The sequence below is a fragment of the Coregonus lavaretus genome (assembly GCF_964263955.1).
Source record: "Coregonus lavaretus genome assembly, chromosome: 25".
NCBI lineage: Eukaryota > Metazoa > Chordata > Actinopteri > Salmoniformes > Salmonidae > Coregonus > Coregonus lavaretus.
Genome location: NC_140012.1, coordinates 34,534,832 through 34,544,307, shown reverse-complemented (window position 1 = coordinate 34,544,307; position 9,476 = coordinate 34,534,832). Strand labels below are relative to the sequence as shown.

The 9,476-nt window shown below is 42.0% G+C and overlaps 1 long non-coding RNA gene across 1 annotated transcript; it reads left to right on the top strand.

The window, feature by feature from the left end:
• The first annotated feature begins 6,876 nt into the window (after positions 1-6,876).
• On the top strand, positions 6,877-8,505 carry LOC311100783. Its single transcript, XR_014609851.1, has 3 exons — positions 6,877-7,064; positions 7,319-7,578; positions 7,770-8,505. It is a non-coding gene; the product is annotated as an uncharacterized lncRNA (long non-coding RNA).
• Positions 8,506-9,476: the final 971 nt, after the last annotated feature.

The following is a 9,476-nucleotide window of genomic DNA, read 5'->3' as shown; positions in this document are numbered from 1 at the left end:
GTATAAATGTGCTTAACATGTCACATAATAAGTTGCCTGGACTCACTCTGTATGCTATAATAATGTTTAACATAATTTTTGAATGACTACCTCATCTCTGTACCCCACACATTCAATTATATGTAAGGTCCCTCAGTCAAGAAGTGAATTTCAAACATAGATTGAACCACAAAGACCAGGGAGGTTTTCCAATGCCTCGCAAAGAAGGGCACCTGTTGGTAGATGGGTAAACATAAAAAAGCAGACATTGAATATCCCTTTGACCATGGTGAAGTTATTAATTACACTTTGGATGGTGTATCAATACACCTAGTCACTACAAAGATACAGGCGTCCTTCCTAACTCAGTTGCCAGAGAGGAAGGAAACCGCTCTGGGATTTCACCATGAGGCCAATGGTAACTTTAAAACAGTTACAGAGTTTAATGGAGAAAGCTGAGAATGGATCAACAACATTGTCGTTACTTCGCATTACTAACGTAATTGACAGAGTGAAAAGCAGGAAGCCTGTACAGAATACAAATATTCCAAAACATGCATCCTGTTGCAACAAGGCACTAAAGTAACACTGCAGAAAATGTGGCAAAGAAATACAATTGTTTTTCTGAATACAAAGTGTTATGTTTGGGGCAAATCCAATACAACACATTACTGAGTACCACTTTCCATATTTTCAGGCATAGTGGTGGTTGCATCATGTTATGGGTATGCTTGTAATTGTTAAGGACTGGGGAGTTTTTCAGGATAAAAAAGAAACGGAATGGAGCTAAGCACAGGCAAAATCCTAGAGGAAAACCTGATTCAGTCTGATTTCCACCAGACACTAGGAGATTAATTCACCTTTCAGCAGGACAATAACCTTAAACACAAGGCCAACTATACACTGGAGTTGCTACCAAGAAGACAGTGAATGTTCCTGAGTCACAGTTTTGACTAAAATCTGCTTGAAAATCTATGGCAAGACCTGAAAATGGTTGACTAGCAATGATCAACAACCAATTTGACAGAGCTTGAAGCATTTTGAAAAGAATAGTGGACATGTTGCACAATCCAGGTGTGGAAAGCTCTTAAAGACTTACCCAAAAAGTCTCACAGTTATAATCACTGCCAAAGGTGATTCTAACATGTATTGACTTAGGGGGTTCAATATATATGAGTGTTTCATTTTTCATATTTGTTTTACAAATGTTAAAATTTGTCTTCCAGTTTGACATCACACAGTATTTTGTGTAGATTGTTGACCAAAATATATATATATATATATCAATTTTAATCCCATTTTGTAACACAACAAGGGTATGAATACTTTCTGACGGAACTGTAAATTGTAAGATCATGGTTATTCTTAATGACTAAATCTAGGAATTCTACTTTTGGTGCAAATTGCAAGTTTTTGGCCACACGGTTTTCTAGAACGCTTATAAACAACAGACAAAATATGGCGGGCATCAAAAACACTGCCTCCAAAGAGTGAGGTAATAGTACAAGAAATCCAGAGGAAAACCAGAAACCAGAGGTGTGTGGAAGCCAAGTAGTGAACCTAATCTCATCTATATGTCCCTAAGAATGTATTGATCAGTGTTGTGGGTTTAAATGGTTGGTTGGTGGTGATCATGCATCAGGCCTTTCTAGGGCTGCGTCCCAATTTGTCACCCTATTCCCTATGTAGTGCACTACTTTTGACCAGGGCCCATAGGGCTTTGGTAAAAAGTAATGCACTTTATAGGGAATAGGTTGCCATTTGGGACGCAGACTTGTGAAGGGAAAGGATGGTTCAGGTTGACCTGCATCTCCCCTCTCTTAGCCAGACGTTCATCTTTATTTGGTCCTGAGAGAGCCCTGTGTATCCAGGGACCAGTTAAGCCACACACACACACACACTGCCCGAGATGCAGGTGTGTGTGTCTCTTTGGACCCAGTAAGCCACTCATCAATTGCTGTCATCAATCATTCAACCCGCTGCTCCACGAAAGTGACTGTTTACCACTAATAGTCTGCACGGTTCAGAAGTTGGCCAGAGGTAGCCATGGCAATTTAGATTATAGGATAACAACAAATGAAGGAAAGGCGAGGAGGACGTTTTTGTGGGGCAGCTGGTCCGTGAAATATTGGGGATGTTATGAAATATGATATCTTAGCATAGTGAAATGAAACAACTGGAATTGATTCACAAGGCTGCAGAGCCAGACGGATTACCAGGATGCGTACTCAGAGCATGCGCTGGCCAGCTGGCAAGTGTCTTCAATGAGATTTTCAACCTCCCCGTGAGCCAGTCTGTAATACCTACATGTTTCAAGCAGACCACCATAGTCCCTGTGCTCAAGAACGCCAAGGTAACCTGTCTAAATGACTATGGCCCTGTAGCACTCACAGCTGTAGCCATGAACAGCCAGGTCACCCGTGATACAAGTCAGTATTCGACGTCCATCCATGTCTGAGGACGTCGGGAGATGACGTGGAAACCGGCCACTAGGGGCAACAGTGAACGCTGTTACCTTCAAGTAGGTTTCGGTTTTGCTAAGGCGTTGTGGATGAGGTTGGTGGGTGGGCGTAAGCATCTGCATGTTAAAATCAAGGAACTTGTTCTTAACCCCCTAGAGTTGATGTCCACGCCCCCACGGAAATCAAATTAGCATAATACAAATATCCCCATCAAAATCTGTCAGTTTAAGGTAGAAATTCTTGCATGGGCTGTGTCTCAATCCACCACATCCGCCGATGTTGCCCTTCCGCATCTGCGGTGAAAGGTGGCAGAGCTAGAGTGGTGTTTGTCAGACAATGAGACATCCTAAAAATCTATGTCCTTTTGAAAACTCACTAACACGATGGTGTTCTCTGTGTTGTTCTATGACCCCCACAAGCATCACGGGACTTGCCTGAAGTCGGTACAGCCGATCTGCCAAATTCTGTCTGTAGCGTCCGAACAATTTGGGCTACACACTAATACACACCAAATTCAATGTTTCATCAAATAATATTTTGGATATATTTTTTGGATACCTTAAGGGGTCCTACAATTCAAAATCAAAATCAAATAGCTAAATGATCCTTGGTATGACCATCTTAAAACAATTCCATATGTTAGCTTAGTAGAGGGGAGGACAGCTCATAATAATGGCTGGAAAGGAGCTAATGGAATGGCATGTGTTTGATGTATTTGATACCATTCCAGTAATTCCGCTCCTGCCATTACCACGAGCGTGTCCTCCACAATTAAGATACCACCAACCTCCTGTGGTTCAACATCATAGTACCCTCGAAGCTCATCACTAAGCTAAGGTCCCTGGGACTGAACCCCTCCCTCTGCAACTGGATTCTCGACATCCTGAAGGGCCACCCAAGGTGGTGAGTGCATGGCTGGCCTGCTCATTAGGCAGGAGTAGGCGGCTGACTATGGCGGCAGATTGATAAGGGAGGCATTTTCTGAGCTAAACTGCCCAAGACGCACTTCCAACAACAACACATAAAACCTCACATAATTCTGCCCAAAACAATGACATTTTCTCTCAACCAGTGACATATGGGCTTTTTAGGTGAGCGCTGATGACGCCCTGTGACAAACAGTGAGGGGCGCAAAATCATTTGCTCTTGTCAATTCTCAGTACGCCTCTCCAGGGTGCTGTTGGGGAGACGCATCGCTGCGGCATTCTACCAACGTTCTGTCAAAAAAATTATCTAACAAAAATCATGGATATGGCAGAAAGGATATGCCAGAAAGAGTATGTGGCCTTTTCTATAGCCTACAGGCTGGAGATCAATTGTATGACAATGTAATGAGACGGACACTTTTTACATCATGCAGATTTCTCCGATCAAATAGCCTAACCTAAATGGCACAAAATCAAATAAGAAATGCACTGTCATGTTAACAAACAACATCCTAAAAACAGGACAATGGACTTAATGGAATGGACAATAATAACTGTTGTCCAGAAGCTTCACCCCATTGTCATGATCAGTGGTTTCAAGTTTGTATCCATCCATTTTTGACAAGGTGATCATAGCGAAAAAGAAAATACTTCTTAATTTCCGCTGTGTAAACACATTGTAAATAGGCTCACGATATCTCCTGACAAAGTTGGGTAGCTGATATTCAGAGCTTAAATAGCCAAATCGATTAGTCACAGGAATCAGGCATTATCACTTTTACACAATGGGTTATCAACATATTCAAATGATCATGAATTTATTCATACTATTTCATCCTTCCACAAGATATAGTCCCGACACAAATCTAGGGTTGCTACCCAAGCCGACTGGTCGTTCATTCTATCGGTTCAGTTGCCAGAGACGCGACCCAGCCGTTCAGTCTTTTTGTTCTGTATCTATGGATGCGACCCAGTTGTTCATTCTAAATGTTCCGTTGCCGTACTGGCTGGCAACATTCTTATCCCTTGCTTGCTAGCTAGCCAACTACGGCTAACTTACAGTCACATCAAACAGTGCAGCCAGAATAACAGCAAAGTAGCTGCATTTGTGTTTGTTTAAGCTGTTTTCTAGTGACATTTATTTGGATAGATCCATAACAATGAGCTAATGATGCGTGATTTTGCCTGGCATAGAAAATGTGCTCTTTCGTCAGGACACTGTTGTTCAGAGGAGCTAGCCAACAACACAGCTAACACAATCACTTCAAACTGAAGCTGGAAAGACAGCAAACTAGCTGCATTTCGTTTCGTTTTACCTGTTTTCTATTGAAATTTAATAATAATGATGCCAGCTGACTCATGATTTCGACTGGCTTATGAAAGCTGCCTGCCTGTCTGTCTTGTCCTGACTCTCGACACGTTCATTACTAAGTGACTGCTGGAGATGGAATTTCAATATTGAAACAATGTTGCAACTGTCGGAGAGACACGACAGCAAGGTTTATACAAATCTCCACTGTTGAAAATGAGAGATAATGTCTAGATGCTTTTTATAGTGGAGATCAAGTTTATAAATTGCCTGGCTGGGCTGATGAGAAAGTGGATTGCGCAGTGAGATGGAAGAGTAAATAAGCATTTCAACGTCATAGATTTAGCCGGTGGTAACTTGTGGAATAGACACAGGATTAGACCCAGCTGTTGTATAAAATAGCATATACTGTAGCATAGTGGGCCTATAATATGTTACACCAAAAACACCTCCTCAGTCCTCAGTCATTTCTTATCTCAAGCTGAGTAGTCAAAAATTATCATGCAGCCAAAACTCAACAGCGAGCCACTAGGCAGGATAATTTATGCTTTGATTGAAAAAAATAGGCCTACAAGAAAGGCTTATAGTTTGTTACAGTTTTTCTCAATTGCTAAAACACTAAACCCTATTGTCTGAACCAAATGCTCAGTTGCCTGAACCCACTGATTGAATCAATCACTCTTTTGGCAAAACCATAAGCACTTTTCACCTGTTTAGACATAACTTGCCAACACATTTTCATTGTGATGCACCCGTGCTGCATAATGGTGAGCACAGGTGACAAAAGTCAAACACAATTAGAGCACAGGTGTCACCACTTGAACACAACAACTCAAAATTGATCACACTTGTGGCTAATGATGTGAGGGAACATATACAGTAAGCCAGTTCAGAGAGCACTGGTTTGTGAGGCCCTACAATGGATAGAAATCTGAGAGGAAGAGTTCGTGTGAGAGGAGGTCGAGGTGGTCGAGGTGGTCAGCGAAGACAAAGAACAGTAATATCTGATGAAATCAGAGCTACAACCAAACATCAGTAGATTCACTGTGTCCACCATAATCCGAAGATTTAGAGAAGAGAACAGGTAATTACCTTTTTTTGACATTATAGTACAGTATGTAAATGTTGACAGCAATTACTGTATGACATACTATATACTGTACCACAGTATACTGTAAGTAAATATATGTTTCAGTACATCACTGTACCAATGTACTGTAGTATTGTAATGGAGGGTTGGTCTAACTGTTTGTAGGCCTAGTATTCCATGTATATTTTTTGTAACTCCATGTTCTCTTTTTGTAGAATTGAAAGACTGCCACATGGGGGTGGGAGGACAGGTATGTTCTCCCCACACCAAGATACCCTAATTGTTGATATGGTCCATGAGAACAATGCCATTAAACTGAGCGAAATTCAGCAGAAGATCATTGAGGACCATTTAAATTTTGAGGGTATCAACAGTGTCAGCCTCTCTACTGTTGATCGTGTCCTCAAGCGCAACAGACTGCGCATGAAACAGCTATACAGAGTGCCCTTTGATCGCAACTCAGACAGAGTCAAAGAGCAAAGATTCCAGTATGTACAGGTTGGCATATATCCAGACACATTCAATGTTGATTACTCTAAGTAGTGATTTACTGTAGTGGCCTAAATCACTTTTTCCGTATCACTTACAAAACTATATCTATTTCTACAGAGGGTTTTTCAACTGGATGCAATGGAAAGACCCCATCAATACATCTACATGGATGAAGCTGGGTTTACAGTTTTTGCCCATTGCTTACACACTAAAACCGAATGCTTAGACCAAAGCCTCAATACCTAAACTTCTTGTAGCATACCTTAAACACAGTGTAACCATAGCTTAAACACAATGTCAACTTTGCACTTTGTTTGCAATTCTGTAACACACTTATTGCGAAACACTACACACGTTTTCTTACATTAGACACTTTGTTCAAAAACGAAATCACCTGTTATCATTGTGAAAACACTCTGTTCAAAATGCAAAACTCATCTGGCAATTGTATGCACTTACATACACACCTGAAAACACTTGCACAGAAAACAGAACACCAATCAGTCTGAGCCTTAGCACTACAAATAGGCCTCAGGTAAGCAATTTTTAGAACTTTGCAAGCATGGAGGCAATGAGAGTCAGAGTAAGAAGAGGACAAAGAGAGAGAGAGGAGTCGGATGTGGAAGAGGACGTGGAAGAGGACGAGGACCAGTGCGGAGACGTATATCAGATGACATCAGGGCTACTCTGGTGGACCATGTGATAAATCATGGCCTGTCCATGAGGGAGGCTGGGCAAAGCGTCCACCCTAACCTCAGTCGCTATACAGTAGCATCGATAATAAGGACATTCCAACTGGAGAACAGGTATATCTTCAAGTTTCTACTCCAGACTGTACCTACTGTATGTGTCACATGATTCTGTATCATATTACAGTATTACTGTACTAACTATACTATACAAAAATGGGTAGTGCTGTGAAGTACTGTATATGTAAAGGAATACCATTGTGATGTTGCAGTACTGTGTACAGTTTGAAAGTACAGTATGTGAAAAATAACCTAACCAATGACATCTTGTGGTGGCATTTTCTACATAATGGTTGGACGACCTCCTCAAGGTGGAAGGGAACGGCTCTTCACTCAACAACAAGAGCTTGCCATCATTGAAATGGTGCGAGAAAATAATGCAATCTGACTTTGTGAGTTGCAACAACGCATAATTGCAAATGGAAATGAATTCAACAATATCAACAGGGTCAGCATTTCTACACTAAGTCGCATCATACAGAAACATAACTTCAGAATGAAGCAGCTGTACAGGGTGCCATTTGAGAGGAACAGTGTCAGGGTCAAGGATCTGCGCCATGATTATGTGCAGGTATGCATCACTTTACTTTACATACTATATATTGTGATGTGGGAATGAGGGTTTATGCTGCCACCTGCCCTGCCTGTAGCTTGTAGTTTTTGTCAATACTCACCCAACCCAGCCCCTACTTGTGTGAAAATATAGACATTGTAGTTACTGTATGTGTTTTCAGTAACACTATTCAATATTTTCTGTTACAGACAGTTCTGGAGTTTGATGCCGTCGAACTGCCGCATGAGTTCATCTACGTGGATGAGGCAGGATTCAATCTGGCCAAAACCAGGCGTCGGGGCCGTAACGTAGTTGGACAAAGGGCTGTTGTAAATGTCCCTGGGCAGCGTGGGGGAAATATCACCTTGTGTGCTGCAATTAGTGTCCAAGGATCATGCCACTCTAGGTCCCTACAATACAGGAAAGGTCATTGCATTTCTAGATGCACTACATGCAGTTGTGCAGGACAGACTACAGCAGCCCAGGTTTGTTGTCATCTGGGATAATGTTAGTTTCCACCGGGCTGCTCTGGTCCGAGATTGGTTCAACAACCATAATCATTTCACAGTTTTATACCTGCCCCCTTACAGCCCCTTTCTAAATGCAATCGAGGAATTCTTTTCAGCGTGGCGGTGGAAAGTATATGATCGGCAACCACATGCCCGCATGACTCTTCTGCAAGCAATGGAAGAGGCATGTGGAGACATTGAGGTGGGATCAATCCAAGGGTGGATTCGGCACACAAGGCGATATTTTCCCCGATGCCTAGCCCGCGAGGACATCGCCTGTGATGTTGACGAGGTCTTGTGGCCAGATCCGAACAGAAGGCGTGATCCATAAGCCCCCCCGCCCCCCACCACACACACGCACACACACACAAAACAAGTATATGTTTTTTCCCCCAATAGCAATTTATCCAGTAATTGTCTTGTTTTTTTACTTTTGTTTTGTTGCTAAAGTTGATGTTAAGAATTTCTGTAAGAATGTTTTTTTTTTTGTAAAAACTTTTTGTAAATACTGTTTGATTGCTGCAGAAATTCTACTTTTGAGTTTTACAGAAGACAATGACAATAAAATGACAATAAAAATAGAAACACAAAGACTGCAGTGTTTTATATAAAGCCCATCAGTGTGTTGCTAGTGATATGAAAGAGTAATTCAAATGTTGCTTGTGTGTATGTTTTTTTTGCAAGAATTTCATTTTTAGAAAGGAGTGTTAAGTTTTGATTGCAGTGTTTCATTTTGGCATATATGTGAGTTGTTAATCTCCAAGTGCTATGTCTGATTGGCTTGTGTGTTGAGTTTTGACATAATGAGCCAAATTCTGCAAAAAGTGTGTAAGCAATAGGCAAAAACTGTAATCTCACCAAAAGGAGAAGGAGAGGCCGTAATGTGATTGGCCATCGGGCCATTGTTGGTGTTCCTGGGCAGCGTGGTGGCAATGTCACATTATGTGCTGCCATCAGCAATCATGGGGTTGTCCACCATCATGCCAACCTGGGGCCCTACAACACTCACCAGCTCCTCATTTTCCTCAATCACATGCGAGATGCTTTGTTAGGGCAGCAGGATGAGCATCCCATCTATGTTGTTGTTTGGGACAATGTGAGTTTTCACAGAGCCCTCCAGGTTAGAGAGTGGTACAATATGAACCAAGGTTTTATCAATCTTTGCCTTCCACCGTACTCCCCTTTCCTAAACCCCATTGAGGAATTATTCTCCTCATGGCGGTGGAAGGTATATGAATGCCAACCTTACACCAGGGTAAATCTCCTGCAAGCCATGGGACTTGCCTGTGGTGACATAGGTGTGGAGGCATGCCAAGCCTGGATACGGCATGCCAGGGTTTTTTTCCCCCGTTGCCTGGCCAGACAAAATGTGGCCTGTGATGTGGATGAAGTCCTGTGGCCTGACCC